General features: G+C 39.5%; 1 protein-coding gene, 1 long non-coding RNA gene and 1 pseudogene across 2 annotated transcripts in view; 2 read left to right on the top strand and 1 right to left on the bottom strand.

Moving 5' to 3' along the window:
* LOC119543240 overlaps positions 1 to 18,892 on the top strand; it is a 41,773-nt gene extending 22,881 nt beyond the window's left edge. The window contains exons 3-6 of the long non-coding RNA XR_005218542.1: positions 11,565 to 11,607; positions 15,213 to 15,334; positions 15,757 to 15,867; positions 18,752 to 18,892. This is a non-coding gene — a long non-coding RNA (uncharacterized LOC119543240). The remainder of the gene's footprint in view (positions 1 to 11,564; positions 11,608 to 15,212; positions 15,335 to 15,756; positions 15,868 to 18,751) is intronic.
* The window catches only part of LOC119542938 (aldo-keto reductase family 1 member C1 homolog), a 390,984-nt gene that overhangs the window by 163,777 nt on the left and 205,294 nt on the right, over positions 1 to 21,913 (top strand). The gene's annotated exons all lie outside the window — the stretch shown is intronic.
* On the bottom strand, positions 318 to 21,315 carry LOC119543235 (annotated as a pseudogene).

Here is a 21,913-nt window from a genome sequence, read left to right as displayed (position 1 = left end):
AACCCACTCAGGACTGGAGGAGACCCAGGGGTCCTCCTGTCCCAAACCCAAGAGCTCCATCAAGACGGGAGAGGAATCTCAGTGCTGCTGCTTGCTCCTGGGCTGTCTCTGCTCCTGGTTTTCATGCTACAGGATTCCAGATGAATCCCAGAATAACAGTGATAATGATACTTACTGATGGCAATGGCAAGGTAAAGTCATAGGCAAGGGCAATAACAAAATAGCGAGAGGAATGATAAGGACAATGGGGATGGCAATGGGAATGCTGATTTCCTTATGAGATAGGAATGGATATCATAATGATGGCAACAACCATATCTATTGAAAATAATTCAGCACTTTTACTGATACATAAATTATATATTATGAAATTCATAATATTCACTCTTATAATTGTATAATTAGATGACTTCTAATAAACTGATAGTGCTATGCAGTCATAACCACAATCCATTTTTGGAATCCTGACATCACTCCCAAAAGGTTCCCATTTGCAGGCAATTACTGCTCCCAACCCCAGACTAAAGCAACCTCTGACCTACTTTATGTCTATAATAGAGTTTTTTCCTTTCCAGTTATCTCATGTAAACATAACTATATGAGATATATTTGTCTGTGCTTTTCTTCTTAAACTTGGCAAAGTAATTTCAACTTCATCCTGGTTACTAGAGGTAGCAGTAATTCAGTCATTTTATTATTAAGTAATATTCAATTGTGTGAATGCACCACATTTTGTGATTCCATTCACCAGCTGATGGGCAACTGGCTTGTTTCCAGATTTGGGGTAGTATGAACAATACTGCTATGAACATTTGCACACAAATCTTGGTGTGAACATAGGTTTCCATTGGTCTTGGGTTGTTACCTAGGCATGGAATTGCTGGCAATGATTTGTCCAGGCCCAAATATTTCATATAATTTAGGCCTCTATCATTATCAAGACAGCCTGCGCTAATAGCTCCCTATCAGTGGATGTGCTCTACTCCCTCTGCCCAGTGCACATATCTGAGTCCATCCTCTCAGACTGGTTTCCCGCCCACCTCCCAGGCCATCGGCCACAGTGACTTCTCTTTCCTGGGCTTCCTGGAGCTCTGACACTCTGAGCTGCTCAGAGGGCGCCCTCTAGTGTTTGTTTTCCTTTTGACAAGCGCCTCACCTTCCCCACTGTATACCACACGTTTTCATGTTCTTCAAAATGCTAAGGAAACACTGACTGTCACATGCCTGCTAAGTACTGCTTTGCTAACAGCTTAAAGGCCTGCCCTTAGTCTCCAACCAGGAATGTCTATAAAATTGCTATCATCTCCTTCCTTTTCCTCAATCTCTACAGAAATCATGGTTTGTGTCATAATGAACAGAAGGAAAAAAACAGAAGTAAAAAGCAGAGGCTGGAGTACATAAAGATCCTTGTGTAAATTTAAATCTTAATTGTTTTCAAAGCCACTAGAATGTAATGCCTTTCCTATAGATTTGAATCTAATTGAGTGTGAGTTGCTCAGCAGCATGGATTAATCAGAGGTGGTGTCTCTAATAACCAGCATCCGAGACGTTTTCAGCATCACTCTGTACACGTAGAAGCTCCTGGGAGAAGGCATGGCGAAGGGCTCCCTGCTACTATTCTTCAGAAAATGGGTCCTCAGGGTGGCCAATGACACTAAAATGAGAAAGAACCATGAGCAATGTGGATGCAAGTATTGTATTTCCACGGTGACAGAAACACAGTTTTCATGAAGCTGACATTATAGCAAAAATTAAAAATTTTGTTTACTAGCTATTGAGAAAGCCTACCTCCCTAACTTCCATAAACATGATGGCATGATAAAGTTTATTTTTAAACATATTTAAGTAATTAAATATATTCCCATGAATGGAATTTAATACATATTTCAGACTTCTGCAGGTATTCAAATAAATTCTCCTCCCTTAACTCCATCTGTAAATAAAGCAAAGCAATCTCCTGGTTTTCAAAATTCTGATTTCTCACTGAAAGCAGAAATTGATTCTACCTTTTTCGAGCAAGAACTTTAGCTGCATACTCAGCAGTAATAAGTTTTTTAAGATGCTACATATTGCTGATAGAAATTTCACCTCCATTTTAATAATTTATTAATTATTTACTAACTGACTACCACATGTGATATATTGAGTAAGATTCACAACTGGAAAAAATGAAATGTAAAGATATGGCCTTATATTCAAGGAGATGACTACATGATAGGGATGATCTCTATAGGTGGTAACTATACAGAATACGAAGTGACAGAAAAATAATCATGACTAAAATATTTAGTTGATGGTTTGAGTTTCTTGTTTCTTGTCATTCTCCTGTCTCTTTGCATTAGTTTCCTATTTTATTCTTCATTTTGCTCTACACCATATAAATTAGGAATGGTGGTAGTATATGGATCTATTTTTCAGTACCGAAATATCATTGTTACTCTTAACATACATTATCACATAACTTTCATTATTAGTTTCCCAATAGCTTTCCAAAACTTCTATTGCATATGCTTTTCACAAACCTAGAACCTTAGAGCATGAATGAATAAGAAGTTTCTACAGGCTGTAAATTCTCTCCAACAATGGAGGTTTTTCCAACACACTTGTTTTGAATGCAAACTCTCTTTTCTTAACCTTATACATCATCAGCACTGAGATTTCCAAAATTCATACAATTAAAACCAGCAGTTCTTACATACTCTACCAAGGCAATGTGCCAGTTTAAAAGTGTTATGTACCCCAAGAAAGTCTACGTTCTTTAATGCAAACCTGTGGGCGCAGACCTATAGTGGGTGGGATCTTTTGATTAAGTTGTTTCCATGGAGATGTGACCCACCCAATTGTAGGTGGCACCTTTGATTAGATTATTTCCATGGAGATGTGACCCCACCCATTGGTTGGGTCTTGTTTACTGGAGCCCTTAAGAGAGCTAAGAGCTGATACAGACCCAGATGCTTGGAGACATAGACAGAAAAATGTTTGGCGATTCTAACCTAAGAGATGAAGCCCAGAGTTTGCCTGGAGAAGGTAAGAGAGGACCCCCCAGATGCTTAGAGAGAAATGCCCTGGGAGAACAAGGATGCAGAGGAACTGAGAGAGAAAGTTAAGAGAGAGAGAAGCCAAGAGACATTTTGGAGAAAGCCATTTTGAAACCAGAATCTGGGAGCAAAGGACCAACAGACACCAGCCCCATGCCTGCCCAGCTGACACGGGTGTTCCAGATGCCATCGGCTATTCTTCAGTGAAGGTATCCTCTTGCTGATGCCTTAGGTTGCACACTTTTAAGGTCTTAGAACTGTAAATTTGCAACCTAATAAATCCCCTTTAAAAAAGCCAATCCATTTGTGGTGTTTTCCATAATGGCAGCTTTAGCAAACCAGAACAGTCGGCATTATAAGAGAAAAATGCAAAACTCAGTATTTGGGACCTTCAGGAACAGGAGTTGGAGAGGAAGTGAGAGATTTGAAACATATTAAAGATACAAACTTTACAGGTCCTAGTGAATTATTACATATTGGGGATGACGGGAATCTCTGATTGAACATAGGAATGATAGAGCTGTCTTTTATCATTATAAGGAACACAGCAAGTTTGGAAGAAGATGTTCATTAACACAGGTTTGGAAATATTTAATTGAGCTACATCTGTAATTTCCGTACTGTATTTCCACCCTATCATTGTAGAAATGAGAGGCCCACAGGGTAGGTGGAGATTCAGCAATGACATTAGGTTGCTCTGGGAAGTGATACGGAGTGAGGAGTGCAGAGGAGTATGGGTGGCAATCCAAGCTGACCCTGGCCCCGCTCACCCATCTGCTGAATCAGTAAACAGAGCTCTGAGGGAATCCAGTTTGAATCTTGCAGGAAAGCTTCTGTCCCTTCCCTGTCTCAAACTGGCCTCTGCCATCCTGGTATTGACACCAGTTTTTAGAGCTGCCCTACTTTTGTCATCAGAAAAAAAAAGAAGCAATAATTTTGTCACTTACAATTCAGCATGGAGATAGCGAGCATTTCGGTTTATTCCATCTAAGACCTTCATGTCCTCTTCGGGCAACTGGAATTCAAAAACCTATTAGGGAGGTAGGAAAACATTCATTACATTTAAGTCTAATTGTTAATCTGGATAAACCAAAGTAATCGTTACTATTAAAAAGGAATTTACACTGTGTCCGGTAGAATATTAATAAATAAAAATCAATAAATATCCAAATACTATGCAAAACCCATTAGAACTTAAAACAGAAGGAAAAAAATCCCATTTGTAAAGGCAACAATAAGATATGTCACCTCGGTTTCAGCTTAGGAGGAAATGTAGAAAGGATATCAGAAGAAGATTCTAAAATGCTACCAGAGAATATATAAAAAGAGGTGACTAATTGAAAGTAAAACCTTTATCTCTTATAAACAGATTCAATAGTTTGAAAATGTCATTTATTATAAACTAATCATTACTTTTTATGGTAGAAAAATTCACTACCATTATGAGACTGAGAGGATGTTCTCGGTGTCCCTGGAACAGGTACATGTTGTACATACCTGGCAAACCAAGTCTTACGGTTTCCTTAACTTGAAAACATTTACCAAACCCCATGACTGAGTATCATTGTGTTATTTCATTTTGTTTCTACTGACTAACAAATAGGGTGCAAACAAAAAGAGACAAAGACTGAGTGTATTCAGGTTGAAAATTTACTAGAAAATACTCTTCCGTAAACTTTAGACCCAAAAATGCTATGTTATAGGTAAGCATGAACCCCCACAAAGGACTACAACAAAAATTGTCCATTTCAAATATCATTTTTGAGCTGAGATGGGGGTAAATCACTGCTGAAATTTGGATTCACAAGTTATCCCTTTTATATGTTTGCATCCTGAATGCAAACTGCTCTGAAGTCCAAAGTTGTTAAACCAACAAATTAACAGTGTTTTCCTGGACTAGTCGTGCTCTCATCTCTGGAGAATCCATATCAATCAAGGGCCTCAAAAGGCTTCCACAAATAAAGTTACATGGAAAATGAGGATCTCACAATAATAAAATCCCACAGCTGCAGGAACAAGTCATCACAAATGTGTCCCCCAAGGAATAAGAGGGAGAAGAAAAGACCAATAAGGATTGTGAATATTGGCACTGAGAAACAGTAAAATAGCTATGTTACCTGTGCTTGAAAAAATTCAGAGAGAAAGAAACTCGATAAAACGATTAAAAGATTATTAAAAGAATACTACAGAATTTCTAGATGTAAAACTTGGTATTAGAAATATAGAATAAAGCTTTAATAGTATATTAGACAGAGCAGAAATGAGGATAATTTAACTGGAAGATGGAGCTGAGTAGGTTATCCTGAATGCTGTACATAAAAACCAGTATATGAGAAAATGAAAGTGTTTGAGAGACACAGGATAGAGGATAAAGTTCTAGAGTATTTCAAATTAGATGTAACTAAAGGATAAAGAGAACAAATGAGCATGTATTCATAGCAATACTCAGAGACAGTGATAGAGAGGGAGGATATGTAGCAGATACGTGTTGGGAGAGCATGCAGAAATGTTAATATTTCAACAATGGATATTTGTAAGTAATAGAGGTTTATTACACTATTCTTTCAACTTTTCTGAACATTTGTTAACTTTCAAAATATAAATTTAGGAAAATGTTACCAAAGAATTAGTAAAATTATTATTGATCTATGAATATATTTAACAAAAAAGATAACACCAGTGCATTTATAGAGATAATATTTGGTATTAATCGAAAGGTGTTAAAGAACCCCTAAATAACTGGAAGTGCACATCATGTTCATGATTTAGAATTACTAATATTGGATAGAATCCTTTAACTCTATTTTGATCTACAGTTTCAAGTCATCCCATGTAAATACTTACTTTTTGGAAATCAGTGGGGTCATTTTAAATTATATATAAAAGAAAAAACAGTCAAAAACAATCAAGACAATCTTGGAGGAAAACAAGGAAATAGGAAAAAATGATTGCCATTTTGGATGGCAAGATTTGCCTTCCATTAAAATTCAGACAGTATTTTAATGTAAATAGACTGAATCAGAGAAGAGAGAGCTTGCAAACAGAGTATGGATACTTGATATATAAGAGATGACAAATGCACATTTGTAGGATGATGTGAAATTTTCAATTATTGGTGCTCAAACAGTTGGACATCCATTTTCAATTGTATACACATGCACACACATATAGTCATGTATACAAGCACACACATCTATATACTTATATATATATGTATTACACATATATACACATAGATACACACACACACAGACACCTACATAGATATGTACATGAATTCTAATTTTACATAGTACTAAAATTTCAATTCCAGGTGAATTAAAGATGTGACTTTGAAAGGAAAGTATATTATATCTTTACAAATAATATAGGAGAATATTGTCATGTGTTCAAGGTAGGAAAGGACACAGCAACCACAAACCACACACGAACTGCGTGATAAATTTGACTATAATAGAGAAAGAACTTTGATTAAAACTTACCATCCAGAAAATGAAAACTAAGCACAAACTGGGTGAAGATGGTTCAACAAATATATGTGCAGGTGGCAAATAAACGTTTTTTTACTAAGCATCAATGTTTCAGTTTAGTCAGTTAAAGCTATAGCTAAGGATATCAAAATAATTTCCGACAAGTAAATAAAAAATGAAAGAACCTGATAAAAATGGGCAAAGTAAGCTCGAATAGTATTCGGAGAAATGAAAAAACCACAATGAGGGGTTCCATCTATCCCAGAGATTGGTCAAAAATTGAACTTAACAATACTGAGTGTCGGCTAGAATGTGGAGCAGGGAGATGTCTCATATATGGCCAACGAGAGTTTATATGGGAAAAATCACTTCGCACATGTTTTAGTGTGATCAAATAAATGTGAACTTGCTCATTCGTGTTTTCTGGCTATTCTGTTCATAGATCTAAGAATATATCCAAAGGATATGCTTGAATAAGTGGACCAGGAAACACTTGCAAAAATGTTAACTACAAGCATTATTCAAATTCGCAAAAAAAAAAAAAAAAAACCTCCACAAATACACAAACATCACAAATGATCCTAAGATTTTGATAAATAAATTATGGTATATTCACAAAATGCAACACTATGTAGAGGTAAAAATGAACCAAGTACAGCCTAATGCATCAACCTGAATTGTTCTCATATTTAATGCTAACTGAAGTTAAATGAAGCAAGTTATAGAAGAATATAGTTTGATCCCACTTATACAAAGTTCAAAACAGTCAAAATGAAAGGTTTCTTAAGTAATATACTCTTCTGTAGCAAAATATAAAAATAATCAAGGAAACAAATGACTATCATAAAATTTAGAACATGGGTATATCCAAGGAAAGGAGATAACGATCAGTCAGGATCAGATAGAGACAATGTGCTATTTCATAACCTGAATGGTCCCAGGATTTTCAGTCCAATGTTATTATTTTAGGTATAAATCTGTGTCTTAGACACATTTTGCATTTATGATACATTAATATTTTTAGAAGGCTTGTAGCAAACATGTTGATTCACTCAAATTACTGCTCAAATTGGCAGCGCATAATTGAAATAAAATATTTATGTCTTTTCAAATCAAAATGAACATTTGTGTCCCTGAAATCAAAATTTAAAAGCAAAATCTATACTACTCTGCATTAATTTTTAAAAAGGGTATGTACTCAGACAATGTCTCTCAAAAGCAATACAGGAAAAGGGGAACAGATACTGATATGGAGAGAAAGGGTAATTGGGAGACTGAAGAACAGTTTAGAAAAGAGTTACTTCTCGCACTATACCCATTTTATACCATTTGAATTTTTAACACAATTTTAAAAATCAAGACATCAAAAAAAGTGAAATATCAGAGATGAGAACATTTAGTTTTGATGGAACTTGTCCTGTAGGATCTCAGGGAGGAGGAGACTGTTCTCAGCACCAGCAGTAAATTGGGGATCATCCATTCTCTTTGGTTGGGTTGTCACTTCTGGCTCAGAGCTGTCAGTGAGGTCCTGGAAAAAGTATCCTAGAGATTTGGGGGCTGAAGATCACTTAATCCAACTCCATTATTTCAGAAATGAAGAAAATGAGATGCCACTTCAGCAAGGTAGCAGACTCAGTTACACAGATAGGGCTAGAAAACAAATATCTGAGTCCTGCCCAATTCTCTATCCACCAAGCTAACATTCCCCTGATGCTGAAGAAGAAGGAGAAATTTATTGGAAATGCTATAGGGCATATGTGCATAGGAAACGTTAGGGAAGACAACGTGGCCCAAAGGTGTGCTGAGATGCTTACAAAGCAGAACACACGTGGGGTAATATAGAGGCCTCCTGGGCCGACAGCCCTGCTCCTCACCTGCAAGTTCTCTCTGATCCGCTTCTCATTGTAGCTCTTGGCCAGGACCACGACCCCACGCTGGATCTGGTAGCGAAGGGCAATCAGGGCTGGGGTGCGCTTGTGGTTTTTTTGCCAGGTCACAAAGCACTGGATCATCCAAGAGAACAGGCAAGTTCTGATCCACCCTGGAAGGAAGGCAGAAAGGCCGAATATTGTGGTTCAGTATTCAACTTACCAGGAGGCTCCTACCAGGTTAAGGTGATCTATCCTAGATCCTACCTATCCTAGGTTCTCAAAATGTGGCACTACCAAGCAGCACTACACCACCTGGGAAACATGTTGCTGAAAATCTTGCAGGCTCAGATGAGAACCAATCATTCTCATCATTCAGGACGCAGTGTAATACTTCAATACTACAGAATATATTCAGGTGGTAATTTCACTCTATCCTCACATACCTGGGAGTTACATAATATGGCCATGAATTTAGAAATAAAGTAACTGAAGCTTATAGAAGATGTTAATTGAACTTGCACAATCATGACATGAGATTATCCCTTGGTTTCACCTTTTGTATTATGTTTAGATTTTAATGCAGATATGTATTATTAACTAACTATAAACAGATACATAGAATGTACAGCAGTGCTTTGGGTTATGGTATTTAAAGGAGGACGATTTCTGCAGTCCCAACCCACCATTTAAACAGACAGATGGGTGTTATCTCTGGGAAATATAGCTTGTTGTGATTAAAAATGGTTCCTCTTTAATGGGGCTTTATGTAAACTCTTCATTATCCTCATTACCAATTTTTAAGTCGTTGGGATCCCAGAGCACTGTAGGCCACAAGCACAATATCTTTTGACTTGCAGAAGTCCAACAGCTTTCTCTGGTTGAGATAAGGGTGGCATTCTACCTGTGGAATGCAAGACAGAAATGTGTAGATTATAGGAAAAAAAATCACCTTAAATTGTAAGAGAAAGGTTGAAAGTCAAAGATGCTGAATAAAAACCTTGCAGAGTTAAAATGGTACTGAAAATAACAACATGAACTAATGGCTTGAACTAAGATAAATTTTCTCTCTCTTCCCTCTGGAGAGGCCAAAATCATGACATTCTAGGGAGGCACCTCCATTGCCCAGGTCTTCATTCTAAATACTTCTGCTTCTACAAGGAGAAACAGATATTTCTGCATATAAGATAGGGAAGGAACCATTTGAGCTTTGATCATCAAATTGTGGTAGAAGGGAAGAAATGAGTCAGTGACTTAGGAGGGCATGTGGAAAAGAAAAGCAAACCCTTTTGGGAGGACCCCATTTGCCACATTTGGGTAGACATGATTATCAAAAGGAATATTGACTACTATTTTCTTTATCACATTGAGTCAATAGAAACTCATGAGTCCATAGTGATGAGAGAGAGAAAGAAGTAGAGAGCATAAAAAAAAATCAACAACATTGAATACTATTATTACAGTCCTCCTCAATATATTGATAATTAAAGGAAAAGAAATGTGTTTCTCTCATCCAATAATTACAATTGTAGTTTATCCTGAGTAGATGAAAGCATTTTTAATGTAGAAAAATGTCAGCTAAGACATGTAAAGGAGTAATAAAAGTAGAAAATTAGCAGCTGCAAACCCCAATAAAATAATTTCAGGCAAGAATCTTAGATGGATATCAACCGTTCGGTTAAATATTGCAGTGGAGCCTAGAAGGTTCCCATTGCCAACTTACCTCCCATCACATTACTTGACAATTGCAAAGGAAAAAAAACATATGGTATAGCATAGATTTGGCTCCCAGTAGTTTAACCAACACAGGAACTCTAACCCCAACAGCCGGCAACCTGTCATTACCTGCTTCTATGGAGTACAATTTGAAGAACTCATCATCCTGCTGAAATTACCTTGCCAAAAATGTTTAGCCTAAATCTAATATAGTGTTCAGGTGTAACTTCTAGTTTATTGAAACTTGGAATAGAGGATCATGTTAACTAGCACCAGAAGGAAAAATGTGATAGAGAGTATTAGACAAAATCCATCATTTTATCATGGCATATGAAAGGGTGGACTGATTCTTAGAAATCAAAAGAGCTAAAAGAAAAGTAGAAAAGTAATAGGTGAACTACAAGGGATCTTGGTTAAAAAATTGAAGGATTTATTATTAAAAATGGGGAAATATGAATATGAACTGGATAGCTCATGATATTAACGAATCATTGTTAATTATTTTAGCTTCAATATAGCTTAGATATAATCATAGAACTCGGAGTGTGTAGGAGAATATCTTCATTCTTATGAGATAGAACGTGAGGTGTGTGGGGTGAAGTGTCAAATCTACAATTTAATTTGAAAGGGTAGAGTAAACATAACACAAGGGGAAAATATGCATTTTAGCATGTTAGTTGTATCATATTTTCAATTTTACTTTGCTCCAAATTTTTGAAAAAATTAAGGATAAAACTATGATAGACCCACAATAAATTTTCCTGCTTTCTGTTTGAACCCATGGTTCTATATCACTCTATATCAAAAAATATTCTTCAATTTTGAAATTATATTGTCCATTGTAGGACCATGTACCACTCCTAGGTTTCAAGTTCTTAAAAGGTAAGTTTCAACAAATAACCAGTCTCAGAACAGATATTTTAAACAGTTAATTTAATTTCAGAAAGAAGGGAGGACAAGCAGACTGAGATTTAGTCACAAAGTCCGCCCTCACTACCCAGGCAAATTTCCTTAGAGTTGATTTCCTTCACCTTTGTCACCTCCTTAAACTGTTCATGTAATCCCTCAAACCAATATTATTTAATCATCTCATGTTAATTTCTGCTGAATGTATGCCTCCTCTGTCAGGATACAGGATGAATGATTAAGGCTTCCAAACCCAACACAATACCTTAATAGCTATGTGATATTATAGTCCCTCTTTCCTTCTTTATACTCACTCTTCCATGCTTACTGGATTCCTTGCTATATGCAATTCCTTCTGAATCACTTTCTCCCACCCAATCTCTGGTCATGCTTGAAACCTCAGGTAACTGCCCACCTTCCTCCTAAAGATGTTGTTAACTCTTCCAGCCCTCCTTGGTCTCCTTAGCTTCCTCTAAATTCTTCCATATATTTTAGTGCTAAGGTCATCCAACATTTAAGACTTTACCAAGCTGAGATATAATTCAGGGTTCTCTCTCCTCTTCTAGGCTGATGACATCCTCTCCAGAACATTCTGGTCACAGAGGTAAGGTGAGTAGTTGGGGAGGTGCATAGTCACCTGGTGGAAGCTCAGGAAGAAGGGGTGAAGAACAGAAAAGGGAAAGCCCCGGTGGGCTAAGGGGGCTGCTCACCTGGTTGCAGACGGGCTTGTACTTGAGCCCTGGCTTGTTCAGGATCCTCCCCAGCTGCTTGTGGTTAAAGTTGGATACGCCGATTGACTTGGTCAATCCCGCGTCCTTACACTTCTCCAGGGCCTGGGAAGAAGGGGTTGTGGAGAAGGATTTTGGGAAATTGGCTACAGGTCAGGAAATGAATGACAACACTATTAAGAAGAACAACTGTCATTAAATGACCATCCAGCTGAGAGACTTCGATTGTTTTAAAGAAGAAAAAAGTAAATAACTAAATGGGAAGGAGATGAATTAAAGAAATGACTGTTTCCTTCTAGGGAAACTACTGTACACTGAGGGAAAGAGCTCCTTATTCTCACTGCTCCCTATGCTTCCCCTCCCTTTCTCTCTTAAGTGTTCCCACAATGTTCTCCCTGTCACTATTCCACCAAACAGCCTTCACTGAGATCCTGAATTGCTAACTCCTATGGAGCTATCTCATTTGACCTAGCAACAGCCCTGGGCACAGTTGATAATTTTTCCTTAAAACACTTTCATCACTTGCTTCCAGGCACTGATCTATTTTGGAGGTCGTCTAATCCCCTAGATTCTCCTCGTGCTAGAGTTTCATCTTTCTCAACTCTAGTATTGGAAGCTTCTAGGTTCAGGCTTCAGAACTTATCACTACTCTATGTTCTCTCACTCCCAAGTGATCTCAACCAGATTTATGGCTTAAATACAACCTACTTGCTCAAGACTCCCAAGTTGATATCTCCATATTAGACCTAACCAAGGTCTGGATATTTATAGACTCCCAAATTCACCTGCAACTCACCATGAGTATTGGGATATCTAAATAGGCACCTCATACTGAACAGTACAAAACAGAGCTCCTGATCTCCTCTCCTAACCTCTTCCTCCTGCAGTCTTCTCCTTCTCAGTGAATGCCAGTTCTACTGCCCACCATTTGCTCAGCTCAAGGACCTAAGAATTCATCAGTTCTTCTCATTGTTTCACAACCCTAAGCCATTCAAGCAGGAAACCCTGTTGTCTTCAGAACTGTTCCTCAAACCAGTTGGTTCTCCCTACTTTCCATGCCCCTATGCTATAAAACCATCATTAGTCTGCTTGACCATTCCAAGTGCCTCCTAGCTGGTCTTGTTGCTTCCCTTTTAGACTATACTCCAGAGCATTTAGATACAGTGCTCTTCAATAAAACTTTCTCTGATGATGGAAATATTCCATGTTCACCTTGTCTATACAGGAAGCACAAGAAAAGGTGAGTAGTCACCAATTGAAATTTGTGATTGAAGTACTTTTTCATATTAATGATTTATAATTTATGTAAATGTAAATAGCCTCACATTGATATTTTCTACTGTGTTAGTGCAAATATAAGGTGGTCCTATTAGAAAGCAAACCAGATCAAAACACTCTAATGACTACCAATGTCATACTGAGTAAAACAGAGTCTCTCCTAAAAGGCCCTCCGTGATCTGGTCCCCTACTTGCCTTCTGGCTTCATCCCACTCTTGATTCTTCCAGTGCAAGGAGTGAACTTGATGATCTTTGGTAACAAAGCACTTGACCACCTAAGGCCTTTTAACTTGCTCTTCTCTCTGCCAGAACAGGATTCCCATCGCTGTCCCCTATACTCACCCCTCTTTGCAGATCTCTGCTAAATGAGGATCTCACCTTGATGCTGATAAAATTGCAAATCGCCTAGTTGTCTCCCTTATGACATGCTCCATCCTCCTTACCTTGTGTTATTGTTCCCCATATAATTACCATGTTCTGATAAAGTTATGGTTACCCCTTTACTTGTTTTTATCTGCCTCCTTCGATTTGGATGTAGGATCAATGAGGGCAGGGAAGTTTGTCCTTATGCCCCACTCATATTAGCTGCTCTGTAAATACTGTTAGAATAATAGATGAATGTCTTAATTCCAAGTCTATGTATTCCTAAAGCTCTCCTGAAATTCTATGTGCTCCACACTCACTAGTCCTGGGAACACAAGAGTGATAAAGCTGATCTGAACAATGAATGTAAACCAAATTTCATGTACTCTTTAGAACTGATAGCAAATTTCCTTCTTCCATCATCCAGAAGATTTTTCTGCTCATGCCTGTACCCAATACCCATGGTGGTGCAGTTAGCTTCTTTTGTGAAAGAAGAACATACTGTGTGACCAAGAAACTGCTACTAATGAATAAGTGCAATGTTAGAGTTCCAGGAGAACTTTGGGATTGCTTGTCCAATTCCTCACTATAAATTTGAGAGCACTCAGGCTGAGCGCCATCTAGTGACAGAGATATCACTGGTGAAAGAAGGAACCATATGTCCCTGTGATGCTTTGGAGGTTTTATGGCCCCCAGAAGATCATGTTCTTAAAACTAATCCATTCCTGTGTGTATAAATTTACTGTGTGGGGGATCTCTTATTAGGTTAGTTCAGTTGAGGCGCGCCGCAGTTGGGTCTTAATCCTCTTACTGGGGTCCTTTATAAGAGGATGAAATTCAAAGAAAGACACAGAGAGAAAGACACCAAAGACAGAGAAAAAGACATAGAAGCTGAGGAAGTTCAGGGAGAAAGCCGTGGAGTCAAGAAGCTGAGAGCAGCGGAGCCCAGAGGAGAGCCCCATGTGCCTTGCATGCTGACAGAGGAGTCCAGGTGATAGCTGGATAAGTAGAAAATACTCTTTACAATTCTTTAGCTGGGAAATGCTTAGTATAGTCTTCCATAGCAAATAGAGAAAATAAAACTGTTTATTAAGATCACTACACTCAAGTAGCCTTGAGTTATTCTAAGCATAAAAAGCCCTTGTTAAATAACTTGCTGTTGCCCTAATCTCAACAACAAAAAACTTACTCTTTGTTCCCAGGAACTTTCCCAGCATTGCCTGCAAGAAAATGCAAGGGATATCACCAGATAGTCTGATGCCCATTGCCTTTTTCTTGAAAAAACAAGCCTGAATGTGGGGAGGAGTTCAAGATAACAGGAGAGACAACCAAACAGCTTTCTCTCTTCTCTTTTTTTTTCCCTTCTACTTTCTTCTGGATTCTGGCCATTTCTTCATCTGTTTTAGGTTATAAACACCCAAGCATCACTTCTTACTCTGAACTGGTCTTGGAAAGATTTTGTTTTTCCTCCAATTCCTTGTTCATGCATCTTCAATAAACTCACCTTCTCATCAAAGCAGAGTCTTGTTTCTCTATTTGATGCAGGATCAGGTGGGCCTGACTATTTAGAACCATGTTTTCTAATGGTAAGACAGGTATCATCTTGATGATGCCTTGATTTGGACATTTTCACAGCCTCAGAACTGTACCCTCGTAAGCTAGTAAATCCGCATTGTTAAAATCCAGCCTATTTTTAGTGTATTGCATTTCAGCAGCGTTAGCAATTTAAAACACCCCATATCTTGACTTTCATGTTTAAGCTCACTCCTCTGAGGAAAGCACTCACCTCCCAGGTGGCACAGAGATCCACTGTGTCAAATATGTATTTTCCATGTTCATCTGTAGGTAAAAGAGCCTCCCCAGGCTGGAACAGAAGTGATAACTACAGTGAGCTCACAGATGAATGCCGCTGCCCTAAGTTGTGCTGTCAGCTACATCTAGGCCTGGGACACTAATGGCTCCATGAGGTTGGTGAAACTTCCATATACTAATTTTCACAAAGTGTTTTGTGGGTACAGTGGTAAAGAATGTCTTAGAAACAGGCTTCCCATAATGTCTTAAATCTACCATATATTCAGTAAATATATTTGTCCAAGTTCCTCATGGGGACTCAGTGGACTTACATCACTGTAGTCTGCCCCTTTCATTTTGGAAATATCTCTCCTTCATCTGAAAAGGCCGTCTGTTATGTGACCTTCATTTCCACCAAAAATATAGCCTTGCCTGAGTCAGACGATCACATCTCCTTATCTCCTGAACACATGAAAGGCAATGGGTAAGGACACAAAAAAGCAGGGTCTGTCTAGATTCTTTTCAGGATGGATATGGATGCTGGAAGAGGCAGCAATGTTCTCAAGTATTAATTCCAAAAGCTTTGACCTGCCCCAAGGACATATTGGCCACCACTGGAAAATGCTGGGACCACAATAAGGCTGACCTGGAGGAATGCAGAGACAAAAGTTGGAGAAAATGTGACATTTCTGAACACAATTTTAAATCTGTAAGTCTAGAATTCTTTTGGACCTCCTATTTGCATAACCTATGAAACTCTTAATTTTGCATGAGCTAGCTTGATTAGATTTCTAGTAATTTAATCAATAGTCCCATACAGCACAGTCATTAGTGGCTAAGAGCAGGCTACAAAGCCCTACTTAGAAGTGGTGCCAACAGTAAGAGCAAAGGGCTGCAGGTCCCTGTGGAGGTTGCTGGTTCTAGATACCACCCCCCCCCCCCCAGAGTGAGCAACAACAAGCCCCTTTCAGCTCTAAATTGGTAAGATAAGGAACAAAGTAGACCAAAGTGAGGCAATTTCATTGCACACCACAGCTGCATGAAATCACATCTCTTAACTTTCAGGGGACTCAGGAGCTATTATGGAGACCTGGGCCTTAGATTCTCAGCCAGAGTTGTTTCAAGATTTTGAGGAAGATGCTTTGTACTATATTTGTTTGGTGGCTTGAGGTAGGGAAATAGGGATATAAATTTTATTCAAGCAAAGAGAGAAATGAAATTTCATTTAGTATTCCTTTCCAATTGCATAATCCAAGTATTCTCCTAAGAAAGCATAACCCAAACATTCATGCAAGATGAAAGTCATTCTGACAGAGGAATTGAAATCAGTTTGATTATGCAGATTGCTAACCTTCAGAGCTGCTGGGTAATGCATAATGTAGAGGTCCACATAGTCCAGCTGAAGTTTTTTCAGTGATCTTTCCAAGGCTGGTCGGACCAACTCTGGTCGAAAGAAAGTGACCCAAAGCTGCAGAGGTCAAAAGAAAAGATAAGTTGCATTAATACATTAGCTGAATTTGTGAATGAGATCAGAAAAGAGATAAGAGATGGAATGTGACTATTTTAGGAGATTTACAATTGAAATTTATTTGCCATTATTATTGAATTTAGGCAAATTTGGGTCACTGGTGAACTTTGACTCTAATCAGAAAGAACAGACCTAACCTTTAGGTTTTATACAGAATTTTCCTCTTTTATTAATATCCTTTATTTTTTGAATCTCTATACCATAAGAATGATGTAGAAAATTTTGAAAGGAACAGGGAATCATAAAAGAGAGGAAACCTTGCCAAATGAAAACAGATTAAAGTATGGAAATCTTGCATATATAGTGTGTGAAGAACACTGAAAAATAGCCATGCTGGGAGAGTTCCATTAACATACCAAACAAAAGTGTTTTCCACACTCAGTTTTCAAGGATTTTGATCTTAACTCCGGGATTGGTTTATTTTAGCCAACATTTACACAATTTGCTAGTACTTGAGCACTTGATCAATTCAGGAAGAAGTTTCCTTTATCTTGGTTTCCATGTTCATCTGACCTATTCATAGAAACTCTAGTATTTTTTGAATAAGTTTCAGTGTATCTGCTGAATTGTGGAAGGTTATGATTCCAGAGGTAAAATACATTATCAATTAATACAGAAGTCCATCATTTGAATAGTATTCTACAGAGTTTACAAATCATTTTCTGGCCATTTATCTAATTCCGTCCTCATAAAACCAGGTAGGATTAATATTTAGTATTCTTTTAGCATACATAACTGAAGGGAAAAATTAGTTCTCATGGTGATATGAGCTGAGATAGTTCAAGAAACTTTACTGATATCTTTTATTTTCACCTTAGGCTTTGTATTGTATTTCTTACCCGCAATATACCAAAATAATGACCTGATACTACAAACAGATTTACAAAAAAAAAAAAAAAAAGTAACAAATATTTCACCAAAAGGGCTCAGTTTTTCAAAATGTATCAAAATAATCATTGTACCTTTTTGTGGCAACATTTCTAGGTGCCAAGTTTCTATTAAGACTTTTTTATGTTTTAATTTTTTCTTTCTTCTTCAATTTGCTTTTCTCGTTGACTTAATTTCATTTCTCTCTCTCTCTCTCTCTCTCTCTCTCTGTGTGTGTGTGTGTGTGTGTGTGTGTGTACGTATGCATATCTATATATATATATATATACATACACATACATACACACACATATATTCTTCAACTTTTCTTTAATTTCTTTCCAGGCTTCCAATTCTTTAGTTGCTTTTATCCGTTCATTTTCTTTCATAGTTTCTATTTTTTTCTCTCTTCTTGTCCAGTCTTCATCACGACATTCAATGCTTATTTTTAATCTTCCTGCCTTGCTGCAGCTTTTGCTTCCGCAGCTTCTTTCGCTGTCTCTTGTGCTTGTAAAATAGACTTTTCCCTTATTCTCTGCATCATTTCTTTGTCAACACCTGGCACAGAAAGGGACTCCCGAATGGCCGCATCTTTTTCACACAAGGTGAAGCAAATAGCATCATTCCCAGTTTCGGCTTTGCTGGTCGCATCGGCAGTGGGCGCACAGAGAAACACGCCAAATAAAAGTGGAGGATAATTGACCTCGCACTCTCTGCAGCGAAATGGGACCCTTCTGTTCTGCTGACATTACAGACCGCCAAGCATGACTCCCCCAGGCAGCGGGATTCGGTCTCTTGGAACCTCCCAGGCGGGGCGCAGCCGAGGGCGCCGGGGCCGCGGGCCGACTCTGCCAAGTCTGGGAGGAGAACGAGGCCTCGGGGCGGCCGGACCGAGCGCTGGGACTGGCCGGGGTCAGCGGCGGCGGCCCGGGGCGCGGCCTGGGGACGGCCGGGGGACTGCCCGGGAGACAGCCGGGGGGCGGCGGGGGGCGGCTCGGGGTGGCCCCGCGCGGGGTCGGCGTGTGCGGAGGGCTCGTGCGCCGCCGCCGCCTCCTCAGGGGCTGCTGACGCGGGAGGCGAGAGGCGGGCGGCCCGGCGCTGGCGGCGCGCTCACAGCGCCCTCTGGGGAAGGGCTCTGCCTACCAGTATCTCTTTAAAACTCCAGTAGCTTTCTTACGTTGCTCTCTTTTATTGACAGAAGAGAAGACTGAGATTCAGAATGTTAAGAAATTTGACAGTAACACGCAGCTGATAAGGAAAGCCATCATGTGATCTCAGAAGTGATTGTATACTCCCTGCCAAAATTAACCGGTTTGGGCTGAGGTTCACAAAACCAAAGCGACTACTTTAGAATAGAGTCACAAAATGTGAACATAGCAATGATTGGAAACCCATATGGGTCTGAATAAAAGTTTTGCAAATAATTCAGTAAACCGTTACTCCACCAATCGTATCATCCCATTTTCAGAAATGTGCTCACACACAGCAATATTCAACATATACCACCCCCCCCACCACACACACACACACACACACACACACACACACACACACACACACCTTTGAAGTGTGGAATATGTCTTCTCTCTTCACTGTGCCGTCTGCAATCTTGCTCCGGATGGCGCGTCCAACCTGCTCTTCATTGTCATACACAAAGGCAGAATCAATATGGCGATACCCAGCATCAATAGCTATCTTGGTGGCCTCCTCTGTTTCGCTCTTAGGAACCTAGAGGAGCAACAAAAACAGGTTGGAGACCCATTTCACCGATAGGTAGTCATGCTCCAAAATGGCTTTCACTGCAATCATTCATTCATGTCTTGTGTTTGTTCTCTGTGTAGGGTGAACAATGTATCCCAGTTTGCCTGGGACTTTCCCAGGTTTAATTTGGGAAGTTGTGCATCCCAGGAACACCTTCAGTCCAGGAAAACTGGAATGGATGTTCACTGCTTGGAAGTCCCCAAGATCACCCTCAGGTTCAGTGACTCAATAGAAGATCTCAGAGGACTGTGAGTGTAGGAGCCCTCACAGCTATGATTTATTACAGTGAAAATATATAAATTAAAATGAAGAAATAACAAATGAAGGTGCATGTGGCAGAGTACACAGGAAGCAGACACAGAAGTCCAAGAGTCCTCTTTCATGAAGGCACACTGAATATGCTTGATTTCTCCAGTTCCAAATTTTGACAATACACAGGAATATTCTTTTCCAGGAAGCTCTCTACAGTGGCAATGCCCAGACGTTTTATAGGGGACTGTCCATATGGGCCCACAATGCCCAGCAATTTACAAATTTCTATTCCTTGTTGAAATAAGCAAACATTCAGCCTAAAGGTCATTATTTGTGTAGATACTTTAGGCACAGTTAACCACTGTTATCAAGGAGAGGAATGGTGGAAAATTCCTGAAATCCAAGTTCACACACGGCAGCCCATGGTGAAAATTGTATGCAGTCACTTCGAAGGATACATATCTTCTAGCTAATTCTTTTCTGCGCATTCTCTCTAGCCACATAAGAGGACTATGTATCAGGAGAAAAAAACATGTATGCTCTGAGGTTATAGGTTTACATAAGAACTAAACCTTTTCTTCCTTTTGCTGTTAGGTATATCAAAACTTTCTTTTTTCAACATGATTAAAAAGAATTAGATACTGAGCCCCAACTGCCTCTGCTATTCCCCATGTACTTTAACTTTGGCTTCCAGCATGTGGAAGTTTACAAGGCTGAGGCCTCGGTGTTATCCATCATCTATCTCCTTAATCCCCCATTTCATGACTAAGAAAACCTGTCTTGTCCCGTTCTTCAAAATGTCTGTTAAAAATTCCTGCCTATATTGCAGATGAGAAAATGAGATCAAGAATTTGAGTAAATTGTCCCATGTTATACAGTTAAGGAGTAAGTAAAAGAAAATTTAGAAGCAAACGTTCTGGCTTTGGGTCTAGTGGCCTCTCTGCTCCCTCTCAGGTGAAAGGAAGAACTCTACTTATTACCTTCCAACATAAACTATTTTAACAAGGACCTAGACTTGAAGACTTGACCATGTGAGGTAGCATTTCCTCTAGAATGATGTCATATTTCCTTTTCAGGTGAATTTACCAGCAGTGAGAGAAGTAGGGGGAAGCTCCACTCACCCTATTTGCCCTATATCCTGCCTGGCACTAGGTGGCCTGCCCCACTTCATGGCTGTTAACACACATTCAAGTCCAGGGCTCTTTACCATGCGGACTTCTCTGAACCATGTGTACTTGGTGGCAGGAAAGATTCTTGAGTTATAGAAAAGTAAAGAGAATCTCCTGATTGCAGTCAGTCTCAAATCAGGCAGCTGACAGCACATGCCCTTCCTGCTGAGGTTCATTTCTTCTAAGCAGACGGAAACAGGAGGAAAGCCAAGCCCAGGATAATCCCTAGGGGACTCCAAGCCTTGCCTGAAGACTGTCTCCCTTCTCACTTTGTTCATGGATTGGCTCTAGCCTGGTGAACTGAGACCAAGTGAGTCTCCCAGAGTCACACAGGAACTGGGTTCTGTGACAACCCATGTGAGCAATCAGCCATCCAAGGGCTATTTTAATTTGCACCCTCATCCCCACATCCCCTACATTTACCTCTGCAGATGCACCAGTTCCAAATCCCAGGATAGGCATGAAGTGACCATCGTTTAGCTGCACACGATGTTGTTTGCGATCCATTGTCTCTCACCCTTGAGAGTAGGCAGAGACGGCTTTATTTCCTTTACCTTCAGCTGATTTATGAAAAACAGCAAGGCAACGCCCTAATTGCAAAGGTGACACCCAACTGCACTGTTCAGGTTAAAAAGTGACTTGGTAGGCGGGGCCATGCTTAAAGGGACATTCCATGGAGTGTGAAAAGACGTGGCACCATTTCACTGTTTTTCTTTTCTCATGGAAGAGTGCACTGAAGTTCACTAGTCCTAGTGACAAAGAAATCAGTTTCCTCCGACCTCATGGATTTACTCAAAGATGCTAATGTCATCCTCCTACAGGAGCCATGACTCACTTAACCCTTCTATGAAGGGTTGTCTGGCAAATACTGACTCTCACGGCCACTGTTAGGTCGGTATGTTCCCAAGTGCAATCTCCATGTGACCTTGCACGATTCAGTGTCCTGCTCCCCAGGCTGTGAGTGTCTGTGAATAGTAAACTGCTGCCCATCTCAGCTGTCCAGTGTTGGGTGTCATGTGCTCGGCCATCCCAAGAATCCTTGGATGGGGTCCCCCTCTCTTCAGCAAGGTGAAGAGGATGTGAATGACACAATTGGCATCAAGAGCAAGATGGTCAAACCACCACCAAGGACACCTGGTGAGGTGTAATGAACTGCTCTTGGCTAAATAACCTTGTTA

The sequence above is a fragment of the Choloepus didactylus genome, chromosome 8, assembly GCF_015220235.1.
Source record: "Choloepus didactylus isolate mChoDid1 chromosome 8, mChoDid1.pri, whole genome shotgun sequence".
NCBI lineage: Eukaryota > Metazoa > Chordata > Mammalia > Pilosa > Megalonychidae > Choloepus > Choloepus didactylus.
This window is presented reverse-complemented; position numbering and strand designations above follow the sequence as displayed.